Here is a 17,032-nt window from a genome sequence, read left to right on the forward strand (position 1 = left end):
TAGACATTAGGAGCACCTGCGCATATTCAATTCTCTCCGTTCCCGTCTTTGAGAGTCTTGTTTCGAATAATGAGTTGTACTGAAGACATAACAGCGGCCCCATAAGTAGCCCTCAACAACTGCAACATTCCAGGACCAGACTTTTCGAGTTTTAACTTTAACGCTCGTGACTAGGCATAAAAACCATTTACTAATTTACGGACTTCTGTAAAGGTGCAGACTCAACTATGAAAGCTCAAATTGCATTCCTGAACTTCATTTACCTCAACTCCCACTTTCTTTTTCTGGCACTTTTGTGCTGCTCAAAAATATCCTTTTCATTACATTCAAAACAGATTTTGTATATTTATTTTGAATATGATTTCGAATCCTTATAGGATAATATGGATACTGGTGAAAAATTCATATTTTCCCGATACAAAGCTTGAAAAGAAATCAGTTTCATACAGAAATTTTGCTCTGAAACCTGTCTATGGAAACGAGGTAGAACTCGTCTCTTTATCGTAATTAATATCTACTTTAGTTCTAATTATTTTGTTACAATATCTGCTTGGGGCTAAAAAGAACGTCTGAACTTTGAATTGCTTACTCGGAAGATGCCGCAGATATTCGATTACATAATTAAACTGTAATTATGACCTGATGTATTTTTATATTTTGTAATTCATTCTATATGGTTCCAGAGTTTGTAGAGTTTAGCTTTTTGAAATAAATTTAAAAAGTAAGATTAATGTATTTAGTTTGCTCGTGACAGATTAAAATTTAATGATACCCCAATACTTTTTACTGTTCGCAAAATACATCAAAGGCACGACACCTTGCGGATATCGATTTTTGCCACAAAATATGTAATCAGAAATAGACAAGTGTTTACAAGATCGGAATTTTAAAGTTATGTTTCAGTCCTGTATAATGTCCTTTGCTTCTTCCTGAGCCTCTGAAGATTTTATACGTTAACATGCGACATTTCGTACCAATAAGCCTACGGAATTAATTTTTAAAACTGTTGTAAATTGAGATGAAAGAAAGCTAAATGCTATACGTGACTTTACGGAAGTTAGGAGGAAATTTCTAATGTATCTTTTACTTGTTGATTATTTGATAAATCATAATATTTAAATAAATAAATGATAATATTATAGTAAAGAATATCCGTTTTAGAAAAATAAAATTATATGTCAATATTTATTGAAAACTGAAGAAATTTATGTTGGAACAGTATCTAAAATAACAAAATATGCTAAAATTTTAACCTTGAAATTCAGTGTTATTGTTTTCACTATGCGAATTTCGTGTCTTGGCAAAATAGAAATTGTTAGTACTTCAGCTACGAGAAGTATTTGTTGTAAGTTTCATGCGCAAATGATCCTATGAAAAATATCCATTACTGCCATTTTGAACAATTAAATCTTTTCTTCATTTAATAGCTGCAAAAATCTCAACGTCGCATTCCTTGATGATGAAATAATATCATAACACTTTATGTTACTATTTTTAATAAACTTCTTTAAAAATTTTAAAAACTATTTTTAATAGCTCCTTTTCTAAATGTGATTACTCAACAGCGGCCGACAGGTAAAATCCTTGAATTCTGGTATTCTGACTGGGATCAAATCCCATATAGTGGGCTGGTTTAATGGGATTTCCGTGCTTTTTCCTCGTGTATATACGAGACAGATTTTCTTAAGGATCTGTTTTAAGACAGTTTTTCTTAAAACAGTATTCACGAAGTCATCCTTCTCATTAAACAAATAGCTCTCAAATATTTTGATGTAGCTTATTTAATTCTAAAAATATAATCTTACGTTCTGTATTTTGAATTTTTAAAATTAATTCTTGAATTAGGAGGCATATTTTAACTGTTTCGCTTGAAAGTGGACCGAACATTAAATAAAAATCTTAATCTGAAAAATGTAATTTGAGCTTCAGATTAAGATTTTTTCTACCGCTCCATTTTTAATTTTTTTGTGCCTGCCTCTCTTTATAATGTTTAATTTTTTTAAAAACATTTCAATGGTAATCTCTCTTATAACGTGCTAGATTGTGTAATCTGAAGTTTTCGGATAAAAGTTTTAGTTAATATAGATTTAAATGTGTAAAAATAGCACACATGATTATGCTTATCTTCGGACAGATACAAATAAAATTTTAACATTTTGAGCGTAAACATTAAAAGCTTGAAATAAAAGGAATTAAAGGGAATTTTTATAAATAGTAAAATTAATCTTATATCGCTTGAAGCAATTTTTTTCTTCAAGAAGTTAACCATTTCACCATTTGCATCTAATAAAGTAGTAGCTCATCTTTCCCTAAGAAACTAAACTTCGAAATAAGGTTAAATTCTGAAAATTAATAAAATCTGTATGCATGTTTTACATGACATTCAAGGTGATATAGCAAAATATTTTGTTCTCATACCGTAAAATGTCGCCAAAATATTTGGCGTCACTTATCTTAAAATATTTTTGCAAAACGTTTTAACATCATAAATATTTTAGACCGGTTTTATCATGTTACATAAAGCTACTGTGCAATGTATTTATCTCCCATGCGAATGGGGAATACAAAATAATTTCATTGGATAATAACTGTTATAATTGATAATTGCTAATGATAACTTTTATGAACAATTAAAATTTTACGAACACCAGTTTGTTAATTTGAATACGGTAAAGCATATGACAGCTATAAGTTCGTGAAGAACTTTCTAATGAAAAATGGTTTGTTTTCCTTTTACACATTGCCTGACAGAGCAAATACAACACCATGAACGAGCACAAGTAGAGTGTGATAAAAATTGGCAAAGTGATAGAGGAAACAGATATAAATAAGCGATTTTAATTTCAGAAAGATAACGTAATACAGCAATCGAATATGCAGGGTGATCTATAGGAAGAAGGACCAGCTATTGTGGCAATACAAAAAGCAAAACTTCAGGGTACGAATGAAGGAAACATTTGGATGGTATCATGAAGGATGGATGACCGTAGGCTTCGACCATCTTCCAATATTTCTTTTTGCTAATAATGCTGGAGCAGGTCATGGAAACGACAGCCAATCGCATCCCAACAATGCTTTGTTGGTGAGAACACGTGGAGAACTCGACGGTTAAGTAAGCATCTAGGTAGCTTACCGGGCTTGTCTTATGATAATTACCATGTCCAGTCGGACGTTATTTTGCGGGAAACAGAATTTTGAAACCTCTGAAAGTAGCATAATGTAACTGTCATCTGATGCAGCACTTCATCCATGTATCATCGCACCGCAATCGTGCCTCTAATGTGGACTGTAGATGACAGACTATCTATGGCGACGGCGCCCCAAAACAATGATGTCGCTTTTTTTTAGCAGTATGAAAGTCAACATTCGCAGCAGGATTGTACCTGTCTCCAAGTTGCTTCCAGACTCAGCGAATGTATCATAGCGAAACAGAAGCTGTGTCATTTGCACATCCAGTAGGTCCTTCCCTAACATTGTTGCAATTACTGGCGTTGGTGACAGTGCGTCAATGGCAGTCTTCCTACAGAATGGTGTGATTGCAAACTGCTTTCAATTAAATCGTCTAAAAACTATTTTTGCTGATATTAGAAAACCTATACTTCCCTACGCATTCTGCATAATGTTATTAGTCGTGCTTTGAGGGCTCGCCACCGCATGCCTTCGGATGCATTGATTTAAATACGTTCAGCATACGTTTAGATGCAAAAGTAGTCCTGGCATGATTTACATTTCCTTCTTCAATTTATCTTCTCCATCATCTCCTGTAAATCCATCTTCAACCCATCATCTGCAGTAAAGCTCGCGCAGCCGAAAAGTGTCAGCAGAATCCTCAAACTGCACCAGTTCTGTCGCATCAAATAAGAACACGAGAACTTTATACGAAGTCTGCCACCCAGCGAGTTCTAAAATATGCCAGGTTTACAAACCAGAATTGCAACGCTTGAAAAAGGCAGCAATGTATACTAATTACTTCGGCAGCATTAATACTATGTATAGTATATCTATTCTTCAAAGCATTCTCCAACGTAACCAGGCGGTAACGAGTAACGCAGCTAAAATATGGAAAATGATTAGAACAAATTTCTCTTTAGAAATTCTTTAAGAATATTACAGAGCTCACAATCAAATCCCTCCTGGCTTTAATTCCATGATGACCTTTCAAGCATCAAATAGTTTAGAGGACAGTGTTTATAGTAGACCACTAAAACAACTATTTCTTTATAATTGGATAGTTTAGTGTGACCATTTTATTTGAAGTTGTCCGCGACATCATAGCTATCACCAGTGTATATTACCACCGTCCAGCGATATTTCATCTGCAGGCTTAGCTTGAACATACAAATTCATATTATGCCAAGTGCAATGTCATGCAGCCAATGGAGATTTCCGTGCAACCAGCATATTATGATTGGGGGGCACTGGAGGTGATCATAGAGAAAGGAATGGTTATTATCATTCATATTGATAGTCCACCCACCTACTCAACAACTCACTCATGAGCCTGGCCAGATATTGCATTGGCCTCACAAGATACTTTCGATTTCATCAAAGAGTAGAAGATCAGTGAGCATACTATCCCTTAGCCATCATTGCCTTAGCCGACAAATATACAAGGAAAAACAGACTGAATACTAGTACTCCATCCTCACCAAATTCAAGGATTCAAGGAGCCATTTTTACAATAACTCATTATGTATGGGTTGATTGAATCCAACACAATTTGATTACACACAGATTTCTTTCCGTGTGCAATGAAGCTCTGAGAAGGAAAGGTTATGCTAAGCTGAGAAAAAACCCGTGGCGGAATCCCACATTTGCTACTGAATGAAAAAAGGTGAGAGCGCTGAGATGGCGAATGCAGGGATATCATGATCCAGATGAAAGTCATCAACTTTCCGTTAGTTTCCTTAAATGTAGAGCAGCTTTCACGAGAGATATAAACAAAGCGAACTCGATTTTTGACGCATTCACTGCACCAAATGTAACAAAAGGTTTGGAAGAGTGTTTAGGAAAGTCCCATCACAAAGTATATCGGCCATCTAGCTTGAGTGCCAAAATTTGCCTGAATCTCTCTCAAGTCGAGAAATAATGGAATACAATATTCCAGACAATTTTCCAGCAAAACGAACAAAGTACCGACACTGCTTATCAGGTAATAATTAGAATAAGTGTAGATTCAATCAGTGATTTATTATACCAGATAATGAGGCCATGATACAAACAGAGAATTAAGTTCGATCATTGATGTACTAAATAACAACAAAGCATCGATGCCAGATGGGGTGTACAAGAATATAATTCAGCTTACTAGCATCTTCGAAGTTATCCTACAGCCACGAAGACTGCAGAAGTTACATTTTTTTTTTAAAGTGGTAGAACGTCTTTTCTTACAAATCGCCGCTCTACCTGTCTTCTTTCTGCTATGGTAAGAATTCTTGAAAGACTGATTTTGCAAAGGCTGAGCTACATTTTGAACTCCGAACATCTTTTGAATGAGCAACGGTACGGATTTAAAGCAGGCTTATCAGTAACTATGCTTCAAAACGCTTAAATGCATTCAAAGCAGAAAACAGAAGTAAAAAATTACAAAAGGTTCAAAATTTCCATATACAGAACGCTTTCGAATCATTGTGATGGCACGAGGTGCTCAAGCGAATACTAAGTATCGAGTGCCTTAAGGTGCTAATAGAACTTATATATAGTTACCTAAGTAATCGCTACGTTCAGGCCATAACTCAGAAATGCATCTACAAACCTTAGATTAATGGAGGCTGACCTCAAGGATCCTATCTGGGTCCGCTGCTATGGAGCATGGTAGCGGATTCAGCATTTGCACTGCACAGTGAAAATGACAGAAAAATTGCATATATGGACAATTTTTTCATCGCCACGAGAAGCTCCACAAGGGATGAATACAATATAAATTCAAAAACATGCCCCTGATTTATTAGCAAACCGTATGCTGGAACACAAGTTGGTGATTTCTGCAGCCAAACAACATGCCATAATATTAAGCCCTGACAAGCGACATGTAAGAATACCATACATTAAACTTCACGATAAAAACATCAAAATTGTCAGATAACTCAAGTACCAATGTGTCATAAAAGATCATCAAATCACTAATCGAACCACATATCAGACAAGGAAAAACTCCATGGATTTGTTAACGGCATGTATAAAACCATGGCAGCTTATTAAAGGGTGTCATTGCAAATGTTCAAAATTTAGTATCAGAAGGTAACAAAAAGGAATGGAGTCTCGATACGAGGAACAAACTTGCACCAGCTAAGTATTTTATTGCCCATTTACCTCCAACTACCATCTCCAGAAAACAAAAATTGAGACTTGAGCAGCTAATACCTGTAAAAATAGACGTCTAATATCCTGCATTAAAGGCACGATGCTCTGCATACAGAGGGTGTTTACGCATTTTTGGAACAATTCCGTTGAATAATTAGGTAAAGCAAATATTTCAGAAAAAATATCTGATAACAGCTTATTATTTGAAGCGAATTTCATTTGCTACTTATAAATGTATTCTTCTTTCAAATATGTCGAATGTAAGCAAGATGCAACTGTGCAAATTTTAGATTAAAATAATGTCTGATAAAAAAAAACTTCATTGATTTTTCGGTACGTGCTGATTATCCGGTATCTACCGATCTATCGGAAACAATCAGTTGGCGTCTTTTGGAAATGAAATCTGGTTTTCTGATACCCAGTGTGTATTGCTTGACGATCGCATTTAAAAGGTCTCCAAGAGGGGACTGCTATTCTCTGCATCTTATTTCTGCTTCTCAGAACTCCGATAACTGAAGATAAGTAAGAATAAAGGCGATGACATATTGTACCATTTTGCAATTTTTCTCATCCGCACACGCTTTTGAATGTTTGCGGGTGGACGCCAAGCTCAGGATTGAAGTTGTCATAGAAATAAAAAAAAAGATGCGATCCCTCTTTCTTTATCCCCTCAAAAAAAAAAAAAAAAAAAAGGAGAGAGTGCATTTATAAGACAAGAAAAATATATAAAAATCTCACCTCCGCAAATAATCCAGAAAGCAGAAAATTTTTTAATTTCTGAATGATCAAAATAATCAGAGTTACGGTGGTATTGTTGACAGTGTATCGGCGGATTCCGAGTAACAAACACATACTGACTTTTCTTTAAGAAGAAAATTCTTATAATTTTTTAATTTGTGATGAATATTTACGTATATTAGTTGTAACATAAATTATCTCAGCGTTAGAATGTTAATATTGCTTTTAGACTTGAGGTTTGGAGCTTTGTTTTTTGCAGTTTAGGTCTATATTTGATGCTTCTGTGAAATAAAAATTATGTTTTACACGTTCATGAGTTTATGTGCATTGGTAAACCTGAGATGTAAAATATTCATGTTCTACTATCTGTCTACTCAACAAATATAAAATAATATGGTACATATACCAAGATCATATCTCACTCTTTTATCCGTATTTCTCTTTGTCTGTCAAAGTTAACACCTTAGCAAGCATAACAGAAATATAGGATATATTTGGCCTATATAAGTCAACGGTAGCTATAATTGCAATGTGCAGTATAATTGCAATGTTTAGAATATTTAGAAATTAAATAAAGTTCTTAAAGCCTGATTTGTTTTTTGATGGTTTTCTTCTATCAGTGTTACTCAAAATGTATGTTTGTGTACAATTTAAAGTAGTACTGTGCATTTTTGCTACTGTGTGACTGAAAAGAAAAAAACAGAAATTAATTTGATTAGCATTCCTTATATCTTCAAATACATTTCTGATCCTGAGAAAATTGTCTCGAAGAAACTATAATTTCATAATTTTCATCAGAAATTTATTCGCTATATTTTTTTCTATTTTTAAGTAAAATTTATAAAGATGCACAACTTGGATTAATGATTAAAATTTGATGAAAATGTGTCAAATTTTCATGATTCATGAAAAAATGAAAGAATCGACGAAACAGGTTCTCTACAGTTACAATTTTTTTCTATTTTTCTGGCAAAATGAATATGCCGTTTTCCATCGTTATTCGATTTCCCAATGGAAAATGGCTGCACGTAAGCGTAATTATTATGAAGCTGCAAGTCCTAAATAACCAATTGAAGTAATCAACGGTCTCTTTGCGACCACTCTGAAAATCAGAATTACAGTCACGTACCTATACATACGCCTTGGCAAATTAACCTCAGAGACATAATTTTCTTTGATGATTAATATTTATGAAATAACGCTGTCACACTAATGTTGCATTAATTCCGTAAATTATTGCATAGTACATAAAACAGTTATGGAGCTTCATTATTTCTGTTAACAAGTTATATGATCTCCAGAAAGCAGTTGCACAGTTCTGTTCCGGAAGGATGAAGTGAATACTGCCTGTAAATAAAGATTATAAGGTATTTCTCCAGCCTTCTTAGCATGTTTTCGTGGTGTAATGGTCTGCACGCTGGGCGCGTATTCGAGAGGTCCGTGGTTCGATTTTTCTGCAAAGGCGTTGCTCATTTTTCACTTCTTCTGCTTTCAAAAAAGACCTAATGCCTCTACAGAGACGCCCGAACCAAAAGGGTGATGGATGATGATTCTGCACACCCAGGATTTGGCGACTGGCTTCCCTAAAAACCCCAGTTGCCCTTTAAAAAAAGGGAGTATATAAGGTATTTCTTCTGCCTTCTTAGCGCGGCGTAGCGTGGTGTAGTGGGCTGCACGCTAGGCGCGTATTCAAGAGGTCCATAGTTCGATTCCCGGCGAAGGTGTTGCTCATTTTTCATCTTTCCTGCATCCAAAATAACCTAATGTCTCTACAAGATCAGTCATAGAAAAGACAAGTTCATATTTGATTTTATTGTTTAACCGATTTCAGCGAAGCATGCAAAGGTTACCCGTCTAAAAATTCTCTCCTATGTTAAATAAAATAAACTACAAAAATTGGACAGTGGTAACATGGTCGATAGCTCCGAAAAGACTTTATACCGAATTAAAACTCGAAGAGGAAAGAAATGGGTGTTGCGTGGGCGCACTCAGCTGACCAGTTAAAATAACTTTACCTGAAGCATTATGAAAAGAGAAGTGTTTTGATTAATTTCATGAACTGATTTATTTTGTTAACTAATTTATTGTTATTTGCTCATTGTTATGCAGAGTTTGAGTTATGTTGTAAAATTTAAACAGTTAAATCCCTTCGTTAAATATTTATTTAATATTACTTATTTGTTATTTAATATGATTTAATCTTCGTGTAATCTTATTGCTAAGTCTCAAAAATTATATATACAACTTCAATGTTGGACTTATTTTCTACTTATTCTGTCCCATTCTCATTCCCATACAACTCATGCCGTAACAAGTTTCTTGTGTTCGTGTTACAAAGATTTCAAGAATTTAGTTCTTTGAAGTCAGTGTTTACATTATTTTCCTTACCATCAAAAAAGAACTTGAATAATGTTCCAGAAAATCGAAAAAGAGCTAATTAATTCGCAGTGTGATAAAAATCTTATTCAAATTTTCATATCGCATTAACTTCATTTTGTGCTTCTGTCAAAAAAATAAATAAACTTAGTGTCAGCTTTTGCACTAAGAATAATCGCTTTGTTTAGGAATACATTTATATGTGAACAGCCTTTTTTTCGCGGTTGAAAATTGATAAGAAAAGAAACCGATTGACCGATAAGCATCTAGAATTCATGATGAAAATAATTTCTAGTAATTTCCCTCTAAGATTACATTATCGAAAATCGGTCCTCTAATTTCGATCGAATCGAAACGCTATCAAGAACCAAGCTCTAGTAAGAAATAAAGTTTATGATTATTTATATACAAACATCCGTGTTTTAATTATACGTTGAAGAAACATTTAATAGACGGCAGAAAGAGAGTAGCTTATCTTTATTTGTTCTCAAGTTTCATCCCAGTTTGTTTTTCTTAAAACTTAGAAAATTTTCATATTATTGTTAATTTTTTTGTATCAAATAAATTCATTAGACATGTTAGAACTATTTTAAATAAATATTTGTCTAAAAATTTAATAATTAGCTATCAATACTATATTAACTAAAAGAGTATAACCAACAAAAATGTCTTACAGGTACCATATTTTAGATTTCAAATAGGAAATAAAAATAAATTTGATCTTTTTTCTTTGGGCTGTCATTATTATGTTTATATATGCTTTGACAAATACTTGCTAATGAAATTTAAAATGTATTTAAGGTTTTCAATATAGTAATAAAAAGTTTCATTTTGATAAAATGGATTTTTTCGCTCGTCAGCTGGTTTCAAGTCGGACCGCTACACAATAGTATTAATTATCCTCACTATCCTGTCTTAATGGATTCCTTGCAGTAGTTCCTTTATTTTGGCTAAGAGATCACTGTCACTCGAATTCGAATGGAATGAATATGATTGGTGATCCAGTACCTCTCAACGTCACCATCGCAGGAGATCTGTCACACCACTCAGATTATGACACCGTGCATTTTTATAGAAGGCGATAAGATATCATCTGCGTTCAACACTCATCAGATAGCGATGGCATTTGTCGGTAAGGTGTTCGAGTACCTTCTACTGCCACCTTCGCAGGAGATCCACGACCGCGTTCGCATCATGACACCGTACATTTTCATAGAGGATAATGACATCCGTAACCAATAAATGTCTTTTTCTCCTGAATGCTAGACGCAAATAATGTCTCAAGAAATGAATCCCATTACGATATTGTGCAATGTTATTATGTAAGAGCTGTTACGAATCTCCAGCAATGGCGGAGATGTGAGACACCGGAACGCTTAGTGTATTCATCCGATGTGAATCATGTGACTATAAATTATTCGTCAAAAGGAAAAGAGCTGATTCGAAAAATCCGTTACAACAGTACAGAGGGCTATACTACAGTCACTGTGGGCCGTTAAATGAGTGCTGATAGTACAGAGGGCTATACTACAGTCACTATGGGCCGTTAAATGAGTGCTGATAGTATACACAGCCTTTCATTATCTTGGCAGATGGTAAACTTGGTAGGCTATTATACTTGCAATGGTTTGAGTGATATAAAGTCTTTTTTGTGCGATCATCGACGTATTGCTTATTTTCTACACAACCCTTGTATAACGAATTTTGAGAAAATTGCTGTAATATTATATTTTAAAAGTATACGAATATTTTAATAGATATTATATTTTAATAGATTAATGTTAAGAAGCCCGGTTTCAGAAACTAGGATAAAATTGATTTTAATTTTGACCTAAAATAAATACCAGTCTAACAAACAAACTGGATAACTATCAAACGAGAAAGCATACAGAAGAGAGACCGCCTTAATTAAAACCGTGTAATAAGGATAAGATTTAATATATTCGTAAGATTTATAGGCAAGTATTAGAAACGAAATCCCAAATTACTGCCTATACTAATACCAGTAACTGTAAAATAATTAAATACTAAAACGTGAAGCACTGGCACACACAGACATACACACAAAACAAACAAAAAAATTATATTCCTTTTTTTAGTGCATGTGCTCCAGTCTATTAAAACAACATAAACAAATTTCTGAATTTTAACATTTGTACGAAGGCAAATTTAAAACCTTAATTATGTACTATATGTACTTATTTTCTAGCGTAAAAATATGTCTGTAGATTTCAAAGCTTAAATATGTTATTGTCTGTAGCGGTGTTCGTATGCAATTCCAAAATCTTTTGATTCAGAATATCTTGGGTACTTTTAATCATGTGTAGATGAATTGTTTTATCTATTGCTTATTTGTACATTTTTCAGTAACTATATATATAGATATACATTAAATCTTATGAGACAAAAAGTATCATAGTTTAAGAATTTTCCATGTCAGTTTTCATTTTTGAACTGGAGGTATAAGTTTACAACCAATCATTGAATAAATATTTAATTGTGAAAACTTTCTAAACGCCCTATACAAAATATGATTCATTTCGTTCTAAATGTATTGCATTCTTTTAACATTTCAACCCACTAATGCAGCTTAGTGAAAATTAAAAAATTTGTTAAACGTTGTCTTTTAGTAAAACTTTTTTGACTAACAGTTAAGTTTTGGAATAACTTCTTACCATTCAACCACTTCATATCCAGTAAAGTTTAAAATATACAAACATACACGGTCTCCATGATAATCGCATGACTTCGCACAATATGATATGCTAATGGGTCACTCTGTCATCCGACTACTTCCATTGGCAAAGTTTCTGTCACTTAAAGTAAAGTCATCAGCATCTGGCAGCTGTTCAAAATAACAAAACTATGTTGTGAAACAAGATAGTCTTTCACTGCAATTTATTTTAATCATTTTAGTACCCATTCTTTGGTTTTAGTTCATGGGTGGGGCCTTATTATTGGGAGATATTTAATTTGCTAAAGTGCTCCATTTGCTACTAAATACAAACTTCGGAAACTTTTAAGACATTTTTTATTTCTGTTTTGATGATAGAAATATGAATACAATTTTCCGTACCAAAAAGAATTATTTTTCCCCCAAATTCACGTTGCCATTTTGGTAGAAGCAAACTTAACTATTTCTGTTTATGTCGTCTGTGTCGTCTGCGTGTAAAAATGCTGTTAAAACGTAAATCAATTGTTGCTATGGTACTATATCAGAATTTTTTTTTTCCAAAATAGCTCTTTTTGTTTTAGAAATCTTCTAAAAATGCATGCAAGGCATCGATATGATGACAAAACTCACCTTGTTATTATAAAGATCTAACATTAATCATTTTTTCGAACCTACTGAGGAACTTATTAATTTAAATCTTTATTACAACTTTTCCAATAACATATACAGTGTCTCACAAAAGTGATGGGACACTTGTTCTTTACAAAAGGAAACTGTAGTAAAATAAATTTAAAAAACATGTAAAAATGTTTTGTGGGTGTGTTTCATACTTAAATTTAGTAACAAATATTACATAACATACATTTTCTCAAAATATTAAAATATTAATTTAACAAAAATACAATTGTATAGAACGGAGCAAAAAATGGCTCACATAAGTGATGGGACACTTACTTTTCCATCAAATATTTACTTTTTAAAAGGTTTTAATATTTTGTTGGATTTCCTTTTACTTTTAAAACATGATTTAATCTTCTTGGGATGGATTTGACTAATTTTTTTGTGATTTCTGGAGGGATTTTACTCCATTCTTCTTGAAGCACCGATTTTAATTGTTGTTTTGAAGAAATGGTGTGTTTGCGAATTCTTGATTCCAATTCTTGCCAAATATTCTCTATGAGATTTAAGTCTGGAGATTATGGTGGTGGTTTTATTATTTCAGGACAGTTATACAGCAGCAATGAGTCTAACGTTCAAAGCAGTGTGCTTGGGGTCATTGTCCTGGTAGAATTTAAAATCGTTATGAAGGTTCAATTTTCGTGCTGAAGATTTCAAATTTTGATTTAAAATGTCAATATACTTGTGCTGATCCATTATACTGTCAATAAAAACAAGATTACCAACTCCAGAGGACGACATACACCCCCATACCATAACTCCTCCTCCACCATGTTTTACTGTTGGCACCAAGTTCTGTTTGCGAAATTCTTCCCTGGGTTTTCTTCACACCAAGATTCTACCGTCAGAACCAAATATATTAAATTTACTCTCATCAGAAAATATAACGTCATTCCAGTAATCAGAATTCTTATTTATGTTGGATTTTGCGAAAGCCAGTCTGAGTTTTCTATTCTTTTCACTCACGAAGAATTTTTTCCTGGCTGCTCTACCGTGATATCCAGCAGATCGAATTATTCTTCTAATAGTCAAAGGATTAACAATTACTCCATATAATGCTTGTAAATCAGCAGCAACTTTAGGAGCACTCATTCTTGGATTTTTTTTTAATATTTCGAAAGATAATTCGCTTTATTCCATTGAATAGCTTTGATGGTTGGCCAGGTCTTCTTTTATCCTGAAACATATGATTCTTTTTATATTGTTTAATGATATTGAAAACTGTTGAATGACTCAAGTTAACTGTTTCAGCCGTTTCTCTAATAAATTTTCCACGTTCAATATGCAAATTAATAACTAATTTTCGAATTTCAGGCAAAGTTTCTTTTCGTTTAGCATTCATGGCTGCACAGAGCTAAAAAACACGAAAATTCCAAAACAAACTGGAGAGAAATACTGAAGACAATTTTATAAATTATTGCCAATTGCTTTTAAGTAAAAATAAAAACCCAAAAAATATTTTTATTGCAGTACTTAGTAGTATCTAATGGTGTTCCATCACTTATGTGAGCCATTTTATGCTCTGTTCTAAGCAATTGTATTTTTATTAAGTTAATATTTTTATATTTTGAGAAAATGTATGTTATGTAATAATTGTTAGTAAATTTAAGTATGAAACACACCCACAAAAAATTTTACATGTTTTTTTAATTTATTTTATTACAGCTTCCTTTTGTAAAGCACAAGTGTCCCATCACTTTTGTGAGACACTGTATTTAATAGATAAAAATTAAATTAAAGGATTCAGCAGAAAGAAATCTTCAATTTAAATTATAAATTTTAAAAAGGTAAAAAACAAAAAAGGAATCTAATCCTAATTTTATTTTGCCGCCATACAGATTAATGTTTCTATTTTGCCTTCTTTTTTGCTTTAAGCAATAATATCATGAAACGTTCGCCTTTATGTGCTTACATTTCTAGAGCCTCATCTAGTGGTTCCGCTGTGTGTCACTTAATCATTGCATCATGTAGCGGTCTGAATATGAATAGCATCTTCGACGTTCTCAAGGACCTGTGATCTGTGTTTTTAATGATTTTAAGTGTCGCTAAAGAAAATGACCGCAGGGGGGGGGGAACAGATCTGGTGAGCTAGACCAATCAAAACCATAACATTGAGAGAGAAAACACTCAGAAGCAATTTTTTTTTGTAGAAGTGGTCATATCCAGTGAGTAAACGCGGTACGCAGATCAGAGATTCGTGAAACAAAACGCATGCAAAGCATTTCTCTCAAAACTGTCAATTTCGGGGGGGGGGGGTATGCCTAAAAGCTGTGTGTTTAACGACTTCAGCTTTTAGGAGCCCCCAAAGAAAGTACACAGTTCGTAGAATGTTGTTTCTAGGTCGCTTTGCTTCACAACGTGGTACGTTGCAAAGGGACGGTAATACTCGTACTGGAGACAGTAATTCGCTTCAGAAGTCTAAGTAGAACTTCAGGAGGATTGATGATACAATCAACTCCAGATTAACTGGGAGCGGGATAATCGGGTTGCGAACCAACTGCGCCATATATAAATAAAGTATTAAGTTATAAATAAAACATTAAGCTTCTTTAGTTTGAAGCAATGGAAAAAATATTATCACAAAATTATCAGAATAAAACAAAACTGTCTGCAGAAAATGCGAACAAAAATGAGTTAGTTTGTAGAATGATTATGTTTGTCGATACAGAAAACATGAAAAATCAGCACTACCCTCGTCGGTATTCAAATTCTGGACCTCTCGATCGCTAGCCGAACGTGCAATGCGTCGTAATTATTCACTGAAGGAGAGAATATCTTATAGGATAACAAGAGTGATAGCAGGTGATGCCTTTGTATTTGGGAGTTTTCTGTCCTTAATGGTGCACAATTTCATTGTAGTCAATCCATATTTTACAAATATCATTAAATCTTCCATCGAAAATAAACCGCAAATCTTTTTGAAGCTAGGAAAAATATTTGCGTTTATTCAGAAGGGCTATCAGATAGAAAAACGAGCGAATATCCAATGAAATTCATGTACGTGCTTTTATTGCTTAACTGATTTAAAGCAAAGTTTTATTATCTTTATAATGGCTAAAATCTTTAGGTTATCCATTCTTTATTCTTAGTTTTTGCGAATGGAAAACATCTTTTCATGGTTATATTTCTCTCTTTTAAAATAAAAAGGAAAATAAAAAATAAAAATGCACCTCAAACCTATGTCTATGTATCTTATTTGGTAAATACATCGGTTTTAATCTCAGGTACATCTTGGCCACAGTTACCTTGGAAAAAGATGGCACCCCTTCTCGAACGCAGATCACTACTTGCATTATATTGTCTAAGAAAACGTTATATTTCCTTAACATACCGTTCATGTTTGACTTATTTTAAAGGAGTAAAATGGCTTGCACTTGAGTACATTCCAACGTTTTTTAGTAACTTTAAACTCGAATTTTTTAGAGGAACGCGAATGAAAAAAGTATAGAAAAGAATTCCATTATTGCATCAAATTTCTCGACATGGAAACTCTCCAAAGTCCTTCAGATTGTTAAAGTTCTATTCTGGGTATTTCCTTAAATTCAGTGGAAAATTCTGCAGCGCACTTTTCTCCGTTTTCTGCAGCGGAAGTTGAAATCGAAGTAAATAAACAGAGCGACATCTAAATATCCAAAAATTCCTCACTCCCAGTAGGATGAAACTGGTAAACCATCCATACTGTAAGGAAACATTTTATTTTGCCATGCGTAAATTCTATACTATGTAATATCAGTTAGTAGTACAGAAACAGAGTTCTGCAACTCGGAAGTTTAGAAGAAAAGGGAACTAAAATCTTAAATGTAACATTTTAAATGCTCATTTTATTTCATTCATAAATAAGGTGAATGAATATTCGAGAATGGAGATCATATTGATTTTTCGATAAATTTTTAGTTTCTAAATAGGGAACAAGTTGTTAAAATAGGAATAAAGGAGCAATTGAACTTCGTCGAGTCCCAAAACTGGAGAAAACGGAAATAAATTTTCAATAACCCAAAATTTCGAGGTTTTGAAGAAGGAAACAAAAGCTAGAATTTTAAGTTAATACATATATAAACGTATTTAGCAAAGCAAAACTGAAAATATTACATTCATTAATGATAAAAATATTTTCAATACCTTGAAAAATTAAACATAATTAAAATCATAAAATACAATTTTTTATCTTAAATTTATATGAGGAAAGTGCTATGTAAAAATTTTAGGGACGTCACGTCGTATATTGTAATACAATTAGACGCTATGTGTTCATTTGAGAGAGAT

At 33.3% G+C, this 17,032-nt stretch overlaps 1 protein-coding gene across 3 annotated transcripts in view; it reads left to right on the forward strand.

Moving 5' to 3' along the window:
- Positions 1-17,032, forward strand: part of LOC118185170 (uncharacterized) — a 121,082-nt gene that overhangs the window by 61,268 nt on the left and 42,782 nt on the right. The window lies entirely within an intron of this gene.

The sequence above is a fragment of the Stegodyphus dumicola genome, chromosome 8 (genome assembly GCF_044657685.1).
Source record: "Stegodyphus dumicola isolate Sdum_Otavi_A_Nest chromosome 8, ASM4465768v1".
Classification (NCBI taxonomy): Eukaryota; Metazoa; Arthropoda; class Arachnida; order Araneae; family Eresidae; genus Stegodyphus; species Stegodyphus dumicola.